Below are 12104 nucleotides of genomic sequence, written 5' to 3'. Positions count from 1 at the left end.
AGAGTATTATGTTAAGTGAAATAAGTTGGACAGAAAAAGACAAATACCATATGATTTCACTTATATCTGGAATCCAAAAAACAAATGAACAAACAAAACAGAAACAAGCTCTTAGATACAGAGAACAAACTGATGGTTGCCAGAGGGGAGGGGAGATGGAGGTTTGTGCAGAAAAGAGGAAAGGGATTAAGAAGTACAAACTTCCAGTTATAAAATAAGTCATGGGGGATGTAATATACAGCATAGGGAATAGAGTCAATAACATTGTAATAACTATGGACAGGGACAGATGATTACTAGACTTATTGTGGTGATCACTTTGTAAGGTACATAAATAGATCACTGTGTTGTACACCTGGAACTAATATAATATTGTATATCAACTATAATTAAAAATAAGTTTTAAAAATAAAATTTGAATTTCATACTATTTAAATGAATCACAAAATGAAACAAAAAATTAAGGTAAAGAAAAGGGGGAACATATAAAACAAATGCAAATTAAGAGAAATCAAAGATGGAAATATTTATGTTAGTAGAATCTGACATTAAAAAGTAACACTGAAGCCCTAACCGGTTTGGCTCAGTGGATAGAGCGTAGGCCTGCGGACTCAAGGGTCCCAGGTTCGATTCAGGTCAAGGGCATATAACTTGGTTGCCGGCACATCCCCAGTAGGGAGTGTGCAGGAGGCAGCTGATCGATGTTTCTCTCTCATGGATGTTTCTAACTCACTATCCCTCTCCCTTCCTCTCTGTAAAAAACCAATAAAATATTAAAAAAAAAAAAAAGTAACACTGAAGCCCTAACCAGTTTGGCTCACTGAAGGGTCCCAGGTTCAATTCCGGTCAAGGGCATGTACCTTGGTTGCAGGCAACATCCCCAGTGGGGGGTGTGCAGGAGGCAGCTGATTGATGTTTCTCTCTCTCTCATTGATGTTTCTGACCCTCTATCCCTCTCCCTTCCTCTCTGTAAAAAAAAATCAATAAAATATATATTTTTTTTAAATCTTAAAAAAAAAAAGTAACACTGAGCCCTAGCCAGTTTGGCTCAGTGGATAGAGTGTTGGCCTTCGGACTGAAGGGTCCCAGGTTCGGTTTCAGTGAAGAGCATGTACCTAGGTTGCAGGCTTGATCCCTGGCCCTGGTTGGGACACGTGCAGAAGGCAACCAATCGATTTGTCTCTCTCACATCAAATGTTTCTCCCTCTCTGTCTCTCCCCTTCCTTCCACTCCTTCTAAAAATCAATGGGAAAATATCCTCTAGTGAGGATTAACAACAAAAAAAGTGACACTGAAATTTATAAAGCAAAATATGAAGGATAAAGAATCATTTAATAATATGACTAATAAATCTGAAAACAAATATGCATACTAGACAATACCCCGTTTTTTCCCCCCTAGTGCCCACGCAACATTTACAAGAATAGAATATATAGCTGTACTCACAGTGGCACTGAAACAGGGTTAAATTGCTGAAGAAGGGACCCAAAAGGGCAAAGCTTTCAAATGTACAGGGAAAGGACAGGCTACAGCAAGAGCCTGAAAATCAGAATAAACATCACAGCATGTGACTCACAGCAGGGGTCTGGATAGGCCAAGTGCAGGCTCCTTATCTCTTCCCTGCCCCAGGCCTAGAATCAGCCATTTCTTCAAAGAGCTCTGGTTCCATTTATTGGAGAATGGTATTTAAAAACAAGGGTCTGGATGTGTTCTCATTGCTGCTGAGTGCCACTGTTTCTAGGCCATCTCAGCACTCAGAGCCAGGAGATATTATCTAAGCATACTACCTCACGTACACTTCCATATCTATATTTCTGTATCTACCAACTAGAGTACAGTATTTATGTGCAGTTCTTTTTGTCATTAGTTTTACATTATCTAGTCAAAGCACCATCTTTCTTTTTTTAATTTAGGTATAATTGACACATAATGGATGTCAGGTGTACAAAAATAATGGTTCAGTAGTTGATCACCACAATAAGTCTATTTAACACCCGTCACTGTACATAGTTACAGAATTTTTTTATTAAAAAATTTTAATGTAGCCCAACCGATGTGGCTCAGTGGTTGAGCACCGACCTATGAACCAGAAGGTCGAGGTTTGATTCCCAGTCAGGGCACATACCCAGGTTGTAGGCTCAATCCCCAGTAGGGAGAATGCAGGAGGCAACCGATCAATGATCCTCTCTCATCATTGATATTTCTATCTCTCTCTCCCTCTCTGAAATCAATTTTTTAATTTATTTTTTAAAATATATTTTATTGGTTTTTTACAGAGAGGAAGGGAGAGGGATAGAGAGATAGAAACATCCATGAGAGCGAAACATCGATCAGCTGCCTCCTGCACACCCCCTACTGGGATGTGCCCGCAACCAAGGTACATGCCCTTGACCGGAATCAAACCCGGGACCCTTCAGTCCACAGGTTGACGCTCTAGCCACTGAGCCAAACCGGTCAGAGCCATAATCAACTTTTTTAAATCTTAAATTTTAAAAAAAAGATATCCATGTCTTAGTCCTCGGAATCGATGAATGTTACATCATATGGCAAAAGGGACTTTGCAGATGTGATTAAGTTAAGGATCTCATGATGGAGATTATCCTGGATTATCCGGGTTGGTCTTAAATGTCATCCTAAGGGTCCTTAAGAGAGAGCTGTAAGAAAGTCAAAGGAGGGAGGAGGAGTCATGAGAATGGAAGCAAGAGGTTGGAACAATGGGAGGAAGGAGTCAGCTGAATACAGGAGACTTCCAGAAGCTAGAAATGTCAAGGAAACAAGTTTCCCCTGAGGCTCCAGAAGGAACCAGCCCTACCACACCTTGACTTTAGCCTAGTGAAACTGATTTCAGACTCCTGGCCTCCAGAACTGTAAGATAATACATCTGTGTGGCTGTAAGCTACCAAGTTCGTGGTAGTTTTTTACAGCAGGGATATTCCTATCGCTATACATATCCCTATGGTTTTGCCTTTTCCAAAATGTCACATGAGCGGAATCATACAATACTTTTGGGTCTTTGGAGTCTGGCTTATTTCATTTAACAAAATGCATTTAAGATTCATCCATGCTTATGTTATGTATATTTTACCACTAAAAAGAGATTCATGCATGTTGAGTGAATCAAGAGATATTTCCCTCACTGACTAGTGTTCTATTGTATTCATCTACCAGTTTATCATCCACCTGCTGAAGGACATCTGGTCGTTTCCAGTTTTTGATGAATAAAGCCGCTATAAACATTTGCACATAAATTTTTGTGTGCACATAAATTTTCAATTAACTTAGCTACTAAAACTCATAGGTATTCATAGCTTTTAGGACATGGAGATGTAAATTTAAATACCATTACCCAGGAAACACATTATTAAGTAGTACAAACAAAAAGAATCGCCGGCCTTTTAAGGCCAAGGTTACGTTCACAGAACAAGCCATAAGTTCTGATTTCCAGATGTCTTACAAGACCCAAAAGTATTATATGATTAGACATAACATTTTCAAGGACATTTTAAGAAACAAGAAAATCATCTTATTCTGTTGCCGGAATTTCTTTCTTTCTCTCTTCCTTCCTTCCTTCCTTTCTTTCTTTTTTTATGAGAGAGGAAGAGATAGAGAGAGAAACAATGATCAGTTATCTCCCATATGTGCCCTGACCAGGGATCAAACCCACCACCTTTTGGTCAAGGGAACAATGCTCCAACCAACTGAGCCGCAGTGGCTGAGGCTGTTGCTGGGATTTCTTACCCCAGCAGTTAGGAGGGTCTGTGAGTTTCCAGTTCAAATGCTGAAATTCTGTTATTTAGAACTGAGGGAAATAAAGACAGATCTAAGATTAAAACTTACTATGGAAAGGAAAGGGACAAAATAGAATTATAAACAATTGAAAATGACCATGTAATTATCCATCTACAGTGAGAATAGAAAAAAACTAATAATGAATATTTGAATTTCTGATTTATTATATTGGCAATACATTCACCCCTGGTCCTTAGTATTGTCTGCTATGAAACTTGTCAAATCGTTTCATAAACTCAGTAAAACTTATCTGCTTTTTCCAACAGATGTGCAATGATACCTCTGCCAGTAGAGTTTTGCCTGAACAAAGAAAAAAATAAGTCATTCAAACATAAAAATGACAAAAATTTTTCCATAAGGGCCAAAACTACAGAGGAATAATTCCAAGTCACAATCCTCAACGCAAACTCAAGTATGAGTCACATAATACCCAAACGGCTTGTAAAACCACCTACAAAGTGTATAACAAGTATTTGTTGGTATATGGGACTTTCTCTTACTTACAAGCTATTGGGGCAATGTGGAGGGGCCCAGGTGGACATACTATGTACCCAATGTGGGTTTGCATCACAGCCAAGGAATACTGGCCTTGGGGAATTCACATCTTTTTTAAAAAAATATGTTTTTATTGATTTTTAGAGAGAGATGGAGAGGGAGAGGAAGAGAGAAACATTGATGTGAGAGTGAAACATCAATCAGCTGCCTCCTGCACACTCCCTATCCAGGATTGAGCCTGAAACCCAGGCATGTGCCCTGACTGGGAATAGAACCCAAAATCTTTCGGTGCATGGGACAGTGCCTAACCACTGAGAAACACTGGCCAGGGCTGAACTCACATTTTTTATGGCAAACCTGCTTTCTGTCAGAGAAGGAGATAGCATCTCATCTCTCCAGGCAACTCCCTGCAAATACCGCCTTGAGAGATGAAGGCCCAGGTAAAGAGGGTCTGGGCCTCGCATTCTTGGCATACAAAACAAGAACATCAGGGACACTCTGGGCTCTGACAGATTGTATCTCCCAACAATATTATGCCTCGAGAGAAAATAGGCCATCTCTCTTTCCACATGAAGTGAACAATAAGAGATAATGTTCAAAGTTTTACCCTTAGGGATATTTCCCTTCACCACTGCTTTCAGGGGCTAGAATGCAGCCATCCATTTTTACCCAGTGACAGCAAACTGTGCATATACCAAGCCTGTGTTTTGCTGTTGTCCAATCATAGAGAACTCTCTGGAAGCCATAAATGTGAGTTAAGGAAGAAATATATCAGAGGGAGCAAGTACCATAGCAGGGTTGTTGTTTTTTTCCAATATATATTCATCTTTATTTTCCCATTATTAGTGGAAATATTACATGAGAAAGGGTTTTTTTCAAATGAAAATTCTATAGAAAATTATTAATGGTATTATCTTCTATGTAGTTCCTAAGATGGTGGTTCCCTTTCAATTAATATGTTTACCTTTTCATAGGGTTGGAGTTTTTTGTTTTGTTTTGTTTTTGAGAGAGAGGGGAAGAGAGAGATAGAAACACCGATGAGAAACAGCAACATCGATTGGCTGCCTCCCACACACCCCCTGCTGGGGACAAGGGATGGAGCTTGAAACCAGGCATGGGCCCTGAACAGGAATTATCTAACAGGTGACCTCCTGGTCCATGGGTAGATACTCAACCACTGAGCCACACCGGCCAGGCTTCATAGAGTTTTAATAATATTAGTCTAACATAAGCAAAATGAATCTCATAGCGATGGCACCAAAAAATGATAAACGTTGTAAGGATATCCAAACTTTAGCTTGTCGCCATTAAGACCATGGGAGTTTATTTATTTTTTATTGATTTCAGAGAAGAAGGGAGAGGGAGAGAGAGAGATAGAAACATCAATGATGAGAGAGAATCATTGATCGGCTGCCTCCTGCACACCCCCTACTGGAGATCGAGCCCACAACCCAGGCATATGCCCTTGACCGGAATCGAACCTGCGATCCTTCAGTCCACCGAGCTAGGGCAAGACCACGGGAGTTAAAACACTTCTTCATACACATTACTTGTGCTTTCTGACTAGCTGGGACTCAGTCACATATACAACGTTATCATCTCCTAATAGAATATAAAATTGTCACATCCAATTTTCTATTTCCATGGATGAGGAAAGACCTATTACCTGATAGTCATCTCAAGCGGCATACACCCCTCTCCTTTCACGTTTTACATTTCCTGCCTTCGCTTTCTGAGTGAACCTGCCCAGAAACTGGAAGGCAAAGAAACCTGTAGATACAGTCCCTTCCCAGGGCACAGAGCAGACAGAGAGGAGTGGAGTGAATCTGGAAGGGCAAATGGGAGATAGCCAGCGCAGCCCATAAATGGCATTGATGTCATTGGTGTGATTTTCTAAACCATTAAACCATTCTTGGTAAAGTTCCAAACAAAACAACACACACTCCTTTCAATTTGTACAGTGGTTCCGTTCCTGGAAAATTCCAGGATATTAAAACTGCAAAAAAGACTGTGAGTTATGCTCGCTTCGGCAGCAATAGACTAAAATTGGAATTATACAGAGAAGACAAGCATGGCCCCGATGCTAGAATGACATGCAAATTTGTGAGAGCATTCCATATTTTTAAAACTTCAATTTTTGAAAAAGAAGAAAGTACTGGGGAGCTGACATGCAAAATGAGATTGGGTTTGGGCTCAGACCATTACAAATAGGTTTTTCATATATGTGACTATCTAAGGGGACATTTGAAAATTACATAAGAGGTAGGAAAATCTGTCCTGGAAAGAATGTCACATGCATTGAAGAACATATGACATTCTTGGCTCCTTCCCATTAACTGCCAGGAAATCCCTGCCAGGGGAGTCCTGTCAATCACTGTAACAACCGAAATAGCCCCACATGTGTTCAAAGCATACCCTTGGGTGGTACTGCCCTCAGTGATACCCACTCTCCTAAGGTGAAACGTTCTTCCTTGCAGAATTTGAGTTTGATATTTCATCCTCTTAGTGTCTGGGGGCAACACAAAATGGAAGAAATGACTTCTCAATTTATGGGTCCTTGTTCAATCCAATATACTAAAGTCTCTGGCCCAGTGACGGAACGCAGACTGCCATTTCTGGCGACACATACTTGTGAATTTAAATTTCTGATTTCATATAAATAAAAACCAAGAAAATAACTGGATGTGGAGCTCACGCTTCATATGGAGCCCAATAAAAGTTTTAAAAGAACCGTATTCCATGTCACTTGGTATTAACCTATAACATTTTTCTACTTTTAACTTTAGTACATTTTAAGTAATACATACACATTATATAAAATTACAAAATAGAGACACAAAAGTACAAAGTAAAAACATCACATACTGTGGTAGACAGAATAATGGCCTCCCCGCAAAGATGTCCATGACTTAATCCCTTGAATCTTTTTCATGGCAAAAGGAACTCTGCAGATGTTACTAAGTTAAGGATCTTTCGGTGTTTTGTTTTTTTTATTTTAGAAAGAGGAAAGACAAGGAGAGAGAGGAAGGGGGGGGGCAGGGAGTGGGAGAGAGAGAGAGGGAGGGAGGTGTGAGAGGGAAATATCTATTGGTTGCCTTTGTAGGTGCCCCGATTGTGGATCCTGGGGATGGAACCCACAACCTGGGTATGTGTGCTGACCGGAATTGCCCTGACTGGAATCAAACCTGCCACCTTTTTGGTGTATGGAATGACACTCCAACCAATTGAGCCACACCAGCCAGGGCCCAGTTTAGCCCCTTCAGTGTGGCTCTTCCACAAAATACCGACTTCTTCTGCGCATGGGCCACAAAGTTTCAATCGCACTGTACGTGCGTGCCCGCACGTGGTATTTTGTGGAAGAGCTACACTCAAGGGGCCAAAGAGCCGCTTGTGGCTCACGAGCCACAGTTTGCCGACCAGGGGCCTAACCAACTGAGCTACCCAGCCAGGGTTAGGATGATGAGATAAGGAGATTATCCTGGATTATCCTTGTGGACCCCATGTAATCACAGGATCTTTATAAGAAAAAGCAAGATGGTCAGAAGGCAGAGAAGGTGATATGATGAAAGAAGCAGATACTGGAGTGATGCAGGCAGAGCCAAGGAATGTTTGCAGCCTCGGGGCTGGAAAAGGCAAGGAATGGGTTCTCCCCTACAGCCTCCATTAAAGTCTGTGGTGTTTTAAAAATCTATCATCTCTCCACATGTATTAATTGGCATTCATCTTTGAAGTAGAGCTCCCCTTATCCACTGGGGATATTTGGTTATTGAAATACAGATTCTACTGAAAAGGCAGAAAAATGATTAACTCTTTATTAATAGCCAGATTACATAGTAAGAGTTGATTTAATAGCTGCCTCAAATGGTGACAAGTAAACATTTGCAGACTTTTGAACATCATTATTAAACCATGGATTTTCATAGATTCCACCTGTTGCAATTCATTGCCACCATGAATCTTCATAATGCTCTAAATGCCCTGACTCCGGCCAGTGCAACGTGACCCCATTGATCTTTGAGAACTACTGATTTCTAGCACAACAAAATATCCCTGGCTTTCCTTGTACTTTTCCTGTCCCAGCCCTGGAATAAGCTATTTCTCCAAAAGGCCCAGCTTCCTTTTACTGGGGAATGGTTTTCAGATACCACAACCTGAGCACCAGGGAGGTTCATTATTCGAACATTACAATGAATGGTGGCAATGCTTTTAGACCATTTCAATAGGTAGAACTAGAAAAATTCACATAGTGTGGCTGACAGCCTCTAGGGTGGCCCCCAGGATCCCTGCCTCCTGGTGTTCATGCTTCTGTGTGCTCCCCTCCTCATGAAAGTGGGAGGAACCATGACTTGCTTCTAGTCGTTAGCAGATGACAAAGGTGACAGGTTGCATATAATATATGATTATAGTCTGTAGGACTGTTGCCAGCCTTACAAAGAGACTATGTCCCTTGCTGTCTTTAAAGAAGCCGCCTGCCATGCTGAGAGCTGCCTATGGAGAGGGCCACTTGGCAAGGAACTGAGGGCAGCCTCCAGCGGACAGCCAGCAAGAAACTGAGACCCTCAGTCCAGCAGCCCGCAGGAACGAAAAGCTGCCAACGACCACGTGAGCATGGAAGCAGATGCAATGGGAGCCTGGGCGGGCACCTTGACGGAAGCTTTGTTAGTCCCTGAAGCAGAGCACCTAGCTAAGCCATGCCCAGACTCCTGACCCGCAGAAAAAGGCAGAGAATAAATGTGTCTTGTGTTAAGCCTCTAAGTTTGTGTTAATATTGTTATGTAGCACTAGATAACTAATGTACTATTTAATAACGGGTTTATGTGAATATTTTCAATTCAATTTAATATTATAGTGTTTTCTTTAATTTCTTGGATTTTATCCTAATTTTTTTTTTTTTTTTTTACAAATAATGGAACTTCTAGCCCTATCCCCTGGAGGACTGCACACCAAATTGTGAATAAAAAGCTGAAAATAAGGGATCTCCTCTCCTTTCTATTTTTTCATTCTTCCTCTCTTTGAAGGGGAACATTTATTCATTAATATTTTTTCTCCTATGGCCTTGCTCACTTAAGTAAACTAAGTCTATGAAATCACTTCAAAATAATTTTAGTCCTAGGATTCCTTTAAATTATTACTGTAATATTTCTTGTTAATGTAGCACTTCGTGGTTTAAAGTGATTTTTTCATGTATAAGTTTCTCCAATAAATTTTGGAACAACATTCAATTAATAGAAATTTGATTTAGGCAAAATTAGAATACAAATTATCTGCTTCTCTCTAACAGTGTTTATTTCCCCAAACAAGGCACATCTATGCTTTTAAAATGTTAAATACATAGTTTGATTCTTTGTATTTTTAATAAATATACGAAATAGAAATTCAAAGTCCAAGCTCTGGACAACCATTTATGATGAACAAAGATGTGCCTAATTTAAACCAACCACTTCTTTTTTAATATTTAGTAAGGAATATTTATTTTATCTTTAAATTATACAAGTACACTAATATTTGTATTATTTCTGCTCAAAAACTAAATGTCTCCAAACATCCACTTGAAGTGATGTTATTAATACTAATAAAAGAAAAATACTCAGATTTTTAATACTTATTTATCACTTTCAGGTTTAACACAAGATGTTATAAAACAAATAATTCAACCTGACAAATAACATTTCCCAAAAGTACTATTTTCAGTAACAATTTCTCTCTATTAACTGAGACTTGAGAATAAATATTGTAAAATATCTCACAACCACCCTGCACATGGGTCAATAAATATTACTGTAATATATTTCATAGAAAGTAGCAGGACAGGTTTTATCGAAGCTTAAGAAACAATGGTTAAGTTCTCCTGACCAAAAATATACCCACTAAGGAAGAGATTAAATTATGTAAGTCAAAGAATTTTCTGGCACAACTTCATATGTTCCTTAAAACTCTGTTCTGTCGTGAAACTTTTTTTTCTGGATTATTAATGCATTAAAGAGGTTGAGGGAACATTGAGAAAAAAGTCTGGGTCTAGTATAGAACCTGGCATATCAACTCAATTAATGTTAAATAAATAAATTGACAATTACTGGAAGGAAAGAAGGAAGGAGTGCAAAGGGTCTAATGAATGACCTTAAGTGGCTTTAAGTTTCTCTGAAATATCTTTAAATATCTTTAAGGTAATAAAGAAATACAAAGCAATGAAGGACTGAAGGAAGTTAGCCAAAACCTTAGTGAAGGCTGATTTCCATGAATCAATGAAAGAAATAGGTTATAAACACAAAAATGAGGCTTATGTAGTCTGTGGTTACAACTTCTACTTTAAAATTTTGGAATCCATGTCATTTTGTTTATAAAAGGATTAATCTAACCTTTGAGATTGTGAGAAACTGGAGATCTACTAGTACACTGAGATCTCACAACTTATCCAGTCTTTGACCAAGCAGCAACTTCAGTCAAGAGATAGCAATTGTCACCAGAGTGCTATTGGGCTCAACAGGAAAAATACTGCCCTCTAGGGAACATTATGGATGGTTGTTAATACTTTTTTTTTTTTGACACGTTGGAGTGAAACTACAAAACATTAATGAAAAGGGGAATCTTAAAAGCCACAAGAGAATGAAGGTATTACCACTAAGAAATGAAAATTAGATAACCGACAGACTTTGTATCAGTCACCAACTGCTGCCAGAAGACAGTGGAATGATATTTTCAAAGTGAAAAGGGGAAATTACTACCAACATAACATTTTATACCTAGATAAATTACCATTATACAGGCAAAATACAGACATTTACAGACATAAAAAGTAGTTTACCACTAATAGAAATACTGTGGATGTGCTGATTTATGGTGCCAGCCAGAATAGAATAAACCCACTATAGTCTATCTCTCCCACTTAGAACAACTATAACCTCTGGGGGGTGCTGGGGGAGACACACACAAAAGCAACTACCTGAGAACTCTGAAATGTAAGCAAAATCAGGTGCATTGAGAAGGGAAGTAAAAATTTGAAGACATGAGGGGTGAGTTACCCATATATATTAGCTACTTTCTCTCCCAACATTGATCAGAGGAGAAATCTCCAGCAGAGCTTGCTTAGACAGTACAATGAGAATACCTCCAAGGAACCCTATACTTCTGGCCAGACAACTGAGAAAAGGTGTCCCTGCAAGTTGGAAGTGTGGAAGGAATCACAAAAAGGAGATTGCTGGAGAAGGAGTTAATTCTGTATATGAACTAGCACAAATCCCAGACTCAACTCTGAGCTGAGCATGCATGGGACAGACCCAAAGTAACAAAGCAAAGACTTTGAGAACTAAACTATTATATAAAACACCCCTCAACCTAGCTCCTGAGTAGAGCATATGCGGGATAAGACCAAAGTACCAGAGCAGAGGCTTTTGAACTGACATTGGGACCACTGCACACAAAGCTTGTAGTCTGAACATAACCAGGTTGATTGCCTGCTTTTTAAAAAAAAAAAATCTCATCCACCAGAGGACTTTAACAGGACCCAGATTCTTACAACATAAGATTCAAAATATCCAGGATACAATCCAAATTATTTGACATACAAAAAATCGAGAAAACGTGGCTAATTCCCAAGGGAAAAGACATTCAACAGATGCCAAATCCAAGATAACTCAGATGTTGAAATTAACAGACAGACTTTAAAGCTGTTATAATTATGCTCTATGAGGTAAACACACCCTTTAGATAAATGAAAATATAGTTCTCAGCAGAGTAAAAATAAACTATAAAAATAACCAAATGGAAATTTTAGAGGGTAAAAATACAATATATAAAATTAAAAATTCACTAGATGAGCTCAA

Source organism: Myotis brandtii, unplaced genomic scaffold (assembly GCF_000412655.1).
Source record: "Myotis brandtii unplaced genomic scaffold, ASM41265v1 scaffold156, whole genome shotgun sequence".
NCBI lineage: Eukaryota > Metazoa > Chordata > Mammalia > Chiroptera > Vespertilionidae > Myotis > Myotis brandtii.
This window is presented reverse-complemented; position numbering follows the sequence as displayed.